General features: G+C 42.7%; 1 protein-coding gene across 1 annotated transcript in view; it reads right to left on the bottom strand.

Moving 5' to 3' along the window:
- Nucleotides 1–12,074, bottom strand: part of klhl13 (kelch-like family member 13) — a 245,933-nt gene extending 233,859 nt beyond the window's left edge. The window contains exon 1 of the mRNA XM_080187352.1: nucleotides 12,014–12,074. The gene's annotated coding sequence lies outside the window, so the exon portion shown is untranslated. The remainder of the gene's footprint in view (nucleotides 1–12,013) is intronic.
- Nucleotides 12,075–12,724: the final 650 nt, after the last annotated feature.

Genomic DNA, 12,724 nt, shown 5'->3' with positions numbered 1-12,724 from the left:
GACAAGGTACCTCACAAGAGATTATTGCAGAAGATCAGGGGACATGGAGTTGGGGGTAGGGTGTTAGCGTGGATAGAGGACTGGTTGTCAAATAGGAGGCAGAGAGTGGGGGTCAATGGGTGCTATTCGGATTGGCGGTTGGTGACTAGTGGAGTGCCTCAGGGGTCGGTGCTGGGGCCTCAGCTATTTACCATTTATATAGATGATCTGGAGGAGGGAACCGAGTGTATGGTGTCGAAAGTTGCTGATGACACCAAGATTGGTGGAACGGCAAATTGCGCGGAGGGTGTGGAGAGTCTGCAGAAGGATCTAGATAGGCTGGGCGAATGGGCCAGGAACTGGCAAATGGAATTTAATGTTGGCAAGTGTGAGGTGGTCCACTTTGGTAGGAAGAATGGTAGGAAGGACTATTACTTACGTGGAGAAAAACTGCAGCAGGCGATGGTGCAGAGGGGTCTCGGGGTCCTTGTGCATGAGTCGCAAAAACCCAGCCTGCAGGTGCAGCAGGTGGTCAGGAAGGCGAATGGGATGCTGGCCTTCATAGCGAGGGGGATTGAATATAAAAGTAGGGAGGTCTTGCTGCGGCTGTATAGGGCATTGGTGAGGCCACAGCTGGAGTACTGTGTGCAGTTTTGGGCGCCGTACTTACGCAAGGATATTTTGGCCTTGGAGGGAGTGCAGAGGAGATTTACTAGGCTGATGCCAGAGTTGAGGGGGTTGAGCTATGAGGAGAGGCTGAATAAACTAGGCTTGTACTCGTTAGAGTTTAGAAGAATGAGGGGAGATCTCATTGAGACGTATAAGATGATGAATGGGATGGATAGGATAGAGGTGGAGAGACTCTTCCCGCTCAGGACAGCAGGACTAGGGGGCACAGCCTCAAGATAAAGGGGGGGGCAGTTTAGAACGGAGTTGAGGAAGAACTTCTTCACTCAAAGGGTGGTGAATCTCTGGAATTCTCTGCCCGTTGAAGTGGTGGAGGCTACCTCGCTAAATATTTTTAAGACGCGGGTTGATGGGTTTTTGATAAGAGAGGGGATTAAGGGTTATGGGGAGAGGGCGGGAATGTGGAACTGAGCCACGACAGATCAGCCATGATCTTATTGAATGGTGGGGCAGGCTCAAGGGGCCAGATGGCCTACTCCTGCTCCTATTTCTTATGTTCCAATAATCACACTCGCAAAATTACTCTTCCTCAGTCTAATAAGGCAGCCATTATAGTAACAAGGCAACCATTAGACACACTACTATTGTGCCGCTGCTCTGGCAGTTATGGTGCAATAACATTTTATAAACTACACGTTCCTAGATCAACAGGTTTTAAATTGGCAAATACACTTTTCTAACACAATGACACTGATATTTGTAGCTTGACAGGAAATTTTAACATTGCCCAAGAAAAGAGACAGCTGTAGAGAATATTTCGTTCGTGATTGTTATAAAGCTCAAAGTTACAAACAATATCCAAAGTACTTCTCAGGAAGCGTCATTTGGGCTAAGGGGTATGGTACAAATTGCCCTAATTTATGGTGGTGCTGACATGTAAAGAAGTCAAAATTTCTTGAAAAACTCTTGACTCAAATGGGACTGGAAAAATGAGGCACAATTTGCAGTGAACATTGTGCTATTTAGTGAGTGGCAGGCTGCTGCTCCATTTGCTGCACAGAAGCCTGTTTATGTCAGTGAATATTTTAAATCTCTGTGTTATACCATGTTGGATGCAATTACCAAGCGAAAATAAGCCCATACAAGTATTTGAATTTAAAATACTGTTGTACTGTACTGTTCTGAAGCAAGATAATCTGATTGTAGCCCAAATCAGTTTTAAGGTTAAGCGGCGAACCTACTTTACTCGAAGGACAAAAAGATATTTTCACTATCCATTCCAATGATAAGAATCCAATGACAAAAGCATTGCATCTCATTAGTAAAAACATAATGACCGTCAAATTGTTTTTAATGTCACAGGCAATCTATGAAATTTAATTGCCCATCACTGCAATTTGGAATTATCTTGGAATTATCAAATATGCAAATTCCAAGTGGTTTCATTTTCTGTACAACTTCTGCTTTACTTACATTACCAGAAAACCCGTGACACTTATTTCATTCTATTCTAAAACAAGAAGTGACTGAAAGCACTCTACTGTGTCTTACATTCCTGCAGATGGTAATGGTTTGATTCCATAACAGGCAGAACAGAGTGACAATCACTGTGTCATGCACCACAAAATCCACAACTCTGATTAATACCTTGAACAGTTTTTGGAAAATTCGTCTCACAGATGGCCAATCACTTTTCACGTTAGTTTTTAAAAAATATTTAGCACTTGGAACTAAGTAAAACAGTAAATAAAACAAGAGATTATGTTTTGTTCACAAACAAAATCACCTCAAACTGCTTAACCAACTGAAATGAAAGTTGGACGTTCTTATCTAGCGGAAATAAGCACCCAAGATGAAGGCTAAAAATAGAGAGTAACGGGCAGTAAAGAGGGAGAAGGAGAGAGTGGTCTTCAAGGTTACACAGTAGGAGCATCTCCTCTGAGCCCATGGGCATCATGAGGTTGCAAGTATTGTTCACAAAACAGCTCCGCTGTGAGAAACATGTTGTCTGGCTCGTTACAAGAGCTTGACACCCAGCTCCAAGGAAATCTAAACCATTGTACGTTCACTGCTGTTTGATTCTCACCAAGTGCCACCCTCGGAAGGGACAAAAGCTGTGACCAAGTATACGAGCTCCAAATTAAGGTCTACAGTATACTGAAAAGTAAACACGAGACCACCTCCAAGAGTGTCTAATTTATCTGGGTTTTGGAAGTTGTGAATTCCTCAAACATCATGTGCTTCTGCAGTAACTTTAATATCAAATGAATCTGGGAACTCAGTTAAGTGCATTTTTGACAAATTGTTATTTCACTAGCTGTTACTACATCTTACTTGACTGCATAGGACTTTGTTCAGTGCCAAGAAAATGGATATAGTTTAAAAAGGAGAGTAATTATTATACATAATATCACATTTGTTGTTAAAAACATGCAAGATTAAATAATACATGTCACCAGTGACTACTCATAACCCTATTTCATGCAAGAGTGATAGGCTAATCAGTAACAGTGGAATGAGTAGAATGGTTCAAAAGTGCATAAACAGCAAAATCTGAGATTGCAAAGAAAAGAAACAATATTAGCCAATTATATCATTATCTAACTTGTTAAGCAATAGAGAACAACAACAACACTGTTCCAGATGAACTCAATAATTCAAGATACAGGAGATGCAAATCTGTACAAAAATATCATAAAAGTAAAATATTTTCTTATCTTCTGCCATATAGTTCTTTCGTAAAGTGTATCAAGTCCTGCTCACCCACCTTTGACATTAAAAGACTGGCACTCACTTATCTCCTTTCACAGCCTTAGAACATTCCAAAGTGCCTTCAAGCCAATTAAATATTTTTAAAGTCTTATCACAATTGTAATGCAGAAAATGCAAAAGCCAATATGTATACAACAAGCTCCCACAAACAGCAATGAAGTGATGACCAGATAAATTTTTTTTTAGTTGTTGGTTAGATGTCAGCCAGAACATCTGGTGAGAACTCACCTGCGCATCTTCAAATCATGCTGCAGGATCTTTTACAATCTGACAGACCCCAATTTAACATCTCACTTGAATCATGGCACATCAGACATTACAGCACTCCTTCAGTTCTTTGTCCTCTGGAGTGGGACTTGATTCCATGATCTTTAGACTTAGTGGTGGATGTGCTATCACTGAGCCAGAGGTGACACTGGCATTGGCACTGACATTCCCTTATGTCTTAAACTGAAAGTCTGCATCCTTGTAGCTTTCATGACTTCTCCCCTGCCATGCTCTAATCTCCTCCAACCACTGACGCACACCCAAACTCTGTTCCTCGGAATCTGGCCTCTAGTACACGTTCCCCCCATCCTTCCTTCCTTGGTAGCTGGATCCATACTCTACAAATTACTCCTTCTAACCTGTTTTTCTCCTTAAACCTTTAAAGGTAAAATTTATTTATTAGTCACAAGTAGGCTTACATTAACACTGTGTAATTCCTCTAGTCGTCACACTCTGGACCTGTTCAGGTCACTGCACCAAACCGGCAATTCTTTCAGACCGTGGGAGGAAATCGGAGCATCGGCGGAAACCCATGCACACACGGAGAACGCGCAAACTCCACATAGACAATGACCCAAGCTGGGAATCAAACCTGGATTCCCTGGCACTGAGAGGCAGCATTGTTAACCACTGTGCCACCATGCCACCCTCCTAAAAATTAAATTTTTCATGAAGCTTTTGGTCACCTTAACATTCAATCTCCTCTTGAGCTCAGTATTTTTAAAAAATTATGTATATGTGTGCACGTGTGCATGTATGTATGTTTTGGGGGCAGGCTGGAGGCACTGATGAAGTATAAAACTAGCTAAACGGTATGCACCATTCCCCCAACCTTCTATTACCTCAGCCAGAAATATAGGAAAGAAAGTATTTCACAACTGGAATTGTTCAAGATTTCAGAACAATGCTAGAACTGAAGATATCTGCTGCTGCTTACATAACACATGGTAGTCACACTTCAAAGCCACACGAGAAAGATATTAAGCTCCACTAAATACCTCGACAGTAATACTTTAAGGCACAAAACCAAAAATTAGATGCATACAATCAAGGCGATAAACCTGTCATTAATTCACTGAGAACTGATATTCAGACACATTTCTGATTACACCTTTCTCTTCAAAAAATGTAAAAACACTGCAAAATAATAGTATGGTTTAAAACAAATATAAAAAGATGCAAATCTGATCACTACAGAAACTGCTCTTCCTGTTCGATAGTTTTGAGGAATGGGAGACACCAGAATATCTTAGAAATTGTTTTTAGAAAAGAAGTTCAACATTTATATAAATGTATCAATGCTGAATTATTCAAATCGTGGTTGTTCAAACTATATCTTTCACTTGTATGGTGCGACTTTTAAACAAAAAAGTTTGTTTAAAACTTTTTTAAACAAAAAAGTTTTATTGTTTAGCTGGTTTCAGCAGGGTGTTACACTTCATCAGTGCCTCCAGACTGTCAAGGACAATCCAGCTCCCAACTCTAAATTCTGATCAACACTTTATTTTATTTTCTGACCTGTGGATTTACCTCAATTTGGGGGAAAAGTTTCATTGGCACCTGCTGCCCTGTAAGTGAGAGAAATCAGGTAGAGTTTCCAATCCTGGTGCCTTTTCAATCGCCCCTGGTGCAGAATGCACATATGTAGAGATTGAGTGAGGACATGATTGGCTACAATCATCAGCTTCCAGCACATATGAACAAATTTGGGCAGATACCAAGGATGCAGAGGGAAGTTAGGATAAAAATTGGGAAGATACTGTCAGAATCTTCCAATCTTCCTTAGATATAGGGATGGAGGGCAAAGAGGTGGTGCGAGAGGGCTAGAAAATTACCAAGTTACTGTTACACAATTACTGTTCACAATAGTGAGTAAGGATAAACCCAGCAACTACAGACCAGTTCAGTCATTGCCAGGAAAGGTTTCAGAAATGACAATCTGAAACAAAATTAACAGTCACTTGGACAAAGCAACTTGAATTTCTATACTGCCTTTCCAGTAATGAGGCATGCCAAGGCACTTCAGAGCGTGACCAACTAACCATTTACAGGGATATTAGGCCAAATTACCAAAAGCTCAGTTAAAGAAATAGGTTTTAAGGAATATCTTACAGGAACCTGAGGTAGAAAGTCAGAGGCGTTTAAGAGAATTCCAGAGTTTAGGACCTATGCACAGCCACCAATGGGACAGGCTAAAATCATCGATGCTCCAGAGACCAGAATCAGAGGAGTGCGGAGATCTCAGAGGGTTATGGGGCTGGAAAAGATTACAGAGATGAAGAGGGATGAGAGCATGGAGGGATTTACAAACAAGGATGAGAATTTTGAGGTCAAAACATTGCATGACCAGGAGCCAATATGAGTCGGTGACCATGGATGGATGGGTGGAGGCGGCTTGGTGCAATTTAATACACAGGCAGCAAAATTCTGGATAACCACAAGTTTACAGAGGGTGTAATGTGAGCGTTCAAGAGCAAGTGGAATAATCAACTCTAGAAGTAACAAAAGCAGGCATCAACATTAGACAAGCTGAGACAGGGACAAACCTAGCAACTAGAGATCAGTCCAGTCATTGCCAGGAAAGGTTTCAGAAATGAAAATCCGAAACAAAATTAACAGTCACTTGGAAAAAATAACTTGAATTTCTATAGTACCTTTCCAGTTACAAGGCATGCCAAAGCACTTCAGAGCGTGACCACCAAACCATTTACAGTGGTGTAAACAGGAGGTCTTGGCAATATCACTAAGATGGGTCAGAAGTTCCTCTGGAGACCAAACATGACACCATGGTTGTGAACAGTGTGGTTTAATCTCAGACAGTAACCAGAGAGAAAAATGGGGTCAGGGAATAGATTTTGGAGTAGAAGCTGAAAACAACTGCTTCCATTTTCCCAATATGTGACAACAGGAATTTTCTGCTCATCTCGTGACAATTAATTGTAATTCAATTAAGAAAAGCCAACATGGAATAGTTAAAGAAAATTGGTTTTAACTAACCAGATTGAATTTTTTGGTGAGGTAACAGTGAGAGTTGACGAAAGTTACGTGGTAGATGTGGTCTCTGTAGACTTCAAATAGATGTTTGATTAAGTGCCACATAATGAGTATGCCAACAAAGCTAAAGTTCATGGAAAAAAGGGACAGTGGCAGCATGGATATGAGGCTTGCTGATTGACAGGAAACACTGGCGCTGAACAGCTGTTATTCAGACTGAAGTAAGGTGTACAACAGGGTTCCCCAAGGGCCACTGCCAGAATTACTATTTGCCTTGACATATTTTAATGACTTAGATTTAAGTGCATACAGCATAATTTGAAATGTTACACATGACACAAAACAAAGCATTGTGAACTGTTAGGAGCACAGTAGTAGACTCCAAGAAGGCAAAAGGGTGGTGGAACGGATGGACAGGCAGCAATTGAAATCTAATGCAGAGAAGTGACAAGTGATTCATTTTGGCAGCAAGAACAAGGAAAGGCAATATGGATACAATTCGAAAAGGGATGCAACAATAGAGAAACCTGTGGGGGTTCTATGTGGACAAATCCTTGAAGGTAGCAGGTCAGGTTGAAAAAATTAAAAAGGAGCACATGATTCTGGGCTTTAGTAATAGAAGCATGGAGTACCAAAGCAATGAAATTACTATGAAACGTTATTTGAGGACAAACCAAAATTTTACAGAGTATTGTGTCCAATTATAGGAGAGGCAATAGAGAGGATGCAAAAAAGGTTCCAGGTATGAGGGACTTCAGTATTGTTCTCCTTCAAGGTTGAGAGGAGGCTTGTTAGAGGTGTTCAAAACTATGAGCAGTCTGGACAAAATAGATAAAGAGATGCTACTACTGGTGGAAGAGTTGAGAACCAGAGGGCATTGAGGGCAAAAGGCCAAAAGCAACATATGAAAAAGTTATGTTGCACAGCAAATGCTTGCGATCTAGAATGCACCGCCTCAGAGTGTGATGGAGGTAGGTTCAATGAAAGCTTATTTTTTAAGGCAAGTGGATAGACACCTGAAGAGAAATGCTTTGCAGGACCACAGGGAAAGGGTAGGTTAGTGGAACTTATTAAATTTCTCTTGTTCAGAGTCAGCATAGCCTCAATGGATCAAGTAGCCTCCTTCTGTGCTGTAACCATTCTATAACTCAATGAATGGGGAAAAATCATTCTAGAAATTATTTGCAGCAAAATAATACCAAGTAAAATGATTCCATAACAGAGCAACGCACTGATAATCCCTACAAGGTCCTGGGGAAATTACTGATCTCCCTGTGGGATTCATTGAGTACGAGTTCACAGACAGTGGCCCACCCGGCTGGAACACTCTACCTGTCCTTTTTAAGGCAGGCTCAGGATTGGGCCTGCTTAATGGTCGTCCCAGGTAGGGACTTGCGTACACACACCACAGTGGTAGTTTAACTTTGCATCCTGCACTAAGTTATGTTTCTTTCCTGGGCTTCCTGAGTCATTACAAAAAGACAGTACAAATCTCTTAGACATTTGTGAACCTTTGAATCTTTGATAACAAGAGCAACTACAAGAAATATAAAACAACTGCATCAGCACTGAAAAGGAGAAAAGACAGCACAATGATACGATCCTAAACCTTTTATCAAAACTGGAGAAAGGATGTGGCAGCTTACCATTTGGGAAGGGAAGCAGTGGAGAGAAAAGCAGTCCAATTTTTTTGTGATTTGCCTGTTTATTTCCCCATTTGCTTTCAGTAATACTAAACATGATTTTTTTTAAATCTTGAACTTAACGTCACAAACTACTTTCATGTCACACTTAATCCAGAATATTGCACTGCTTTGTAATAACTGCTGCTACAAAGCGTTGTTCAGCTGTTGAATAAATTAACATTCCCCATGCAAAATAGTAAAATCAAAATTCAATAAGCCATTGAATTGAATAAAACCACTGCTTATGAAAACAGCAATTTATCTACCAACTGTGAAAAATCTTGAATTATAACAGCCAGACTCTCACGTGAAAGGTTTTCTGATATCATCACTGAAGGGAGGTGGCAAAGGAGTACGTAAATTGCATGATCTTGACTGAAAATCAAGATGCTACTGTCGTCTGGCAGACTGGCCTCTATTTCACAGGGGTCGAGCACCAACTCTCAGATACTTCCTCTTGTCTTCTCCGAATCATGGCCACACCACTGAACATCAAGCCACTATCTCCAAAATTGTCACCAACCTCATTCACTCTGGATGCCTTCCCCCCACAGCTTCCAACATCAGTCGCCCAATCCCAGACTGCCCACTTCTACCTACTTCTCAAAATCCACAGAAAAAATTGTCCTGGTAGACCCACTGTGTCAGCATGCTCCTGCCCATTCAATTTACGTTCTCTTACCTTAATTCCTTCCTCATTCTCCTGGTCCATTCTGCCGCCACCTACATCCAGGATTCCTCTGATGCCCTGCATCATATTGACAGTTTTCAGTTTGCAGGCCCTAACCGCCTATTCACCAGGGACATGCAATTCCTCGAAACCTCCATACCACACCAGGACGGCCTGAGTGCTCTTCGCTTCTTTCTTGAAAAGAAGCCTGAACAATTCCCATCCGCCTCCACTCTCTTCCGCCTGGCTGAACACATTCTACCTCTCAACAACTTCTCCTTTAACTCATCCCACTTTCTCCAAACCAAAGGAGTAGCAATGGTTACCCGCATGAGTCAAAGCTACGCTTGTCTTTTTACGGGATATATGGAATATTCCTTGTTCCAAGCCTACCCAGGTCCCCTCCCACAACTCCTTTTCCACTACGTCAATGACTATTTTGGTGCCGCTTCATGCTCTTGTCCAGACCTCAGAAAATTCGTCAACTTCGATTCCAGTTTCCACCCCTCCATCACCTTCATCTGGTCAATCTCAGACACTTCCCTTCCATTCCTTGACCTTTCTGTCTCCATTTGTGGCAACAGACTATCTAGCAATATCCATTGTAAGCCCACTGACTTCCATAGCTATCTGGACCACACATCTGTAAGAACTCCATCCCTTTCTCTCAGCTCTTTTGCCTCCATCGTATTTTTTTCCAACGATGCCACTTTCCAAAGTGGTGCTTTTAAGATGTGCTTCATTTTCCTCAACCGTGGATTCCCATCTACAGTTGCTGACGGGGCTCTCCCACCCAGAACAAGGATACAGGCCCCTTTGTTCTCATTATCATATCTCACTCCACCAATCTTCACATGCAAAGCATAATCCTCCATCATTTTCGCCAACTCCAGTGTGATGCCACCACCAAACATATTTTCTCTTCACTCCCTGTCAGCATTCCATAGAGACCATTTCCCCCCCCACCCAGGATAACCTAGTCCACTCCTCCACTATACCCATCACCTCTTCCGTCACTCATGGTACCTTCCCATGCAATCACAGAAGGTGTAACACCTGTCCCTTTACCTCTTCTATGCTTACCATCCAAGGTCCAAAACATTCATTCCAAGTTAAGCAGCGTTTCACTTGCACTTCTTTCAATTTAACGTATTCTCTCTTCCTTTTTCTAAATTTCACCTCTGTCCCATCCGTTCCCGCCACCGCCACCCAAACATCTTCATTCTAACTTCTCTGTCATTTGGCCATTCACAACATTTATTCTGTCTGTCGAGAGCTTTTAGCAGTCTTTTTCCCTGGTTTCTATGGCTATGACTCCTCTTTCATTCCCTCATCCCACAATATAAATATCTCCCACTTTCTATGGCTTTTGGATTTGGCTAAGGATCACGTGGACTCAAAACATCAGCTACTTCCTCTCCTTACAGATGCTGCCAGACCTGCTAAGTTTTTCCGGCATTTTCTCTTTTGGTCTCATTAGATGTCTTTTCTTTCTTAAAAAAGGGTGCAGACGGAGGCATTAAAACAAAATCTTGTTTCTGTGCTTTAAAGAGAAAAGTTGAATTACATAACACCTTGCACACCCACAGGATGGTCCAAAACAGTTTACATGTGTTCTAATGCAAGAAGAGATTACTTATTAGTGAAGACCATCACAATTTAGAAGCCCGACAGTGCAGGAAGTCAGTCAGTCCATCCAGCCTACACCAACAACAATCCTACCCAGACCCAACTCCCATAACCCTACTATTCACCTGCTAATCCCCCGACACATACTTATTCCTCCAAAAACAATAAGGTAATTTAGCATGGCCAATCAACTTAGCCTGTACATCTTTGAACTGTGGAAGGAAATCAGAGCACGCAGAGAAAAGCCACACAGGTATAGGAAGAATGTGCAAACTCCGCACAGTCACTTGAGGCCAGAATTGAACCCAAGTCCATGGTGCTTTGAGGCAGCAGCGCTAACCACTGTGTCAATGCAAATAAACGTTCCAACATCACTTATATGTTTCAACAGGAATCACTGGATGAACATCAATAGCTAAAATCTTTGCAAACGAAAGTAATCCTATTCTCAAAGGTCAATTTAGTACCAACCATGGAACACAGACCTTCCTGATCAGTATACTCCAATGAAAACACACATTCTCTGTTTGTCTGCACCACTTCTGAGCATCACATATTCCCATTCCATGCCTCACATTACTGCAAACTTTCCCTGAAGTCCACACTGACTTAAAATAATTTACATTACAATCCATACTTATATTTCCTCAAAATAATCCACTAAAACTAAACTGGATGAGATGCTACATATATGCACAAGGAATAAATCAAATTACAGACTTCGAAATGCCTTCAACCACCCTGCACTATATATTATTGAAACCATACTACTTTTAGTTATGTTTGTTTCTTGCTTGCATCATTGCACTAACCAACCATTGCATATATAAAACATTACCAGGATGATAAACGGAAACAACTCATTCAGATCCCTTACAGCAGTTACTCTGTGGTGTCCCCCATATTATTTCAGCTCACCAGGATGATGAAATCTATTAATACACATTTATATTTCAATCATAGTTTGTAGTGAATTATAGATAATGTATGTTAACTTGACACTTGTACCGGGGTCATTCCTCTGCTGGAAGGATGATGTGACTACAGTGTGACATGTTTACATAGGGAATCTCCGTTATGAATGCTGTTAGTGAAAAGTCCCATTAAAATAAAAGATAGAATCGTGATGACTGAACTCTGGGCCCCAAACAACCCTACAGGACACAGCGGGAAAGCTGAGGGAGTAAGCCACGGGGAGGCCGAGGGCAATCCCGGCCGGGGCCCCTCTTGCACTCTCACCCCGCTCCCTGTCAAACGGCTCCACCGTCAGTAAAGAACGGGGAAGCCCGGCCTCAGCCCGGATCCCCCTCTCACCACCGGGCCCAGCGTTCTCTCTTCGTGGTGAAGTCCAACACCATCCAGTCCCATACCCACCCGGCCGCTTCTTTACCTCAGCGACACCCGGCCGTCCTGCCGACGCCACCCGCCCGCGCGCTCCTTCACTCGCCACCCGGAGCCTCCACCGAGGGAGCCGCCCATTTCCACTCCCATTGGTCAACTGACCTCGCGGCCCCGCCTATCTCCACGTCTATTGGTTAACTAGCCGCGCGGACCGCCCACCAAGAATCCCATTCGACTAGCCGCCTCAAGACCCCACCTACAATGGTTCCCATTGGTCCATAAACCACGCAGCCGTGCCTTTCTGTGTTCTCATTGGTCCGCTCCCTCGTTGCCCCTTCCGCAGTTTCCTATTGGGCCCTCACCGGGGACCCCCGCCCCCTGCTCCCGCTGGCTCCCCACCCAGCGGTTCCGCTGACTCTGATTATTATTGATTGGTCGCCCGCACCCACGTGCGCTGCATGGTGATGTCACTTCTGGCACCCAGGTGTTTTCTTAGTGTTAAGCCCTGAGAGTTCCTGTAAGTGCTAACTTATCGTAAAGAGTACGGGGTGGGGCTGCACTGGATTTTAGACAGGGATAAGTTATGCTTGGATAGGGGTGAGTTAAACTAGGATCAGCAGATGGGTTGGGGTGATAGTATGTATGGAAAAGGGATAGGCTGGAGATAGGGAATGGGGTGGAGATGAGGTAGATTGGAGTAGGGACATACGAATGGGGTAGGTTGGTGTCGGGTTATGGATGGGAAAGGGGTAGGCTGGGG

The sequence above is a fragment of the Carcharhinus amblyrhynchos genome, chromosome 4, assembly GCF_965287045.1.
Source record: "Carcharhinus amblyrhynchos chromosome 4, sCarAmb.v2.hapA, whole genome shotgun sequence".
NCBI classification, from domain to species: Eukaryota; Metazoa; Chordata; class Chondrichthyes; order Carcharhiniformes; family Carcharhinidae; genus Carcharhinus; species Carcharhinus amblyrhynchos.
Note: the sequence above shows the minus strand (reverse complement) of the source record. Positions and strands in the feature narration are given on the sequence as shown.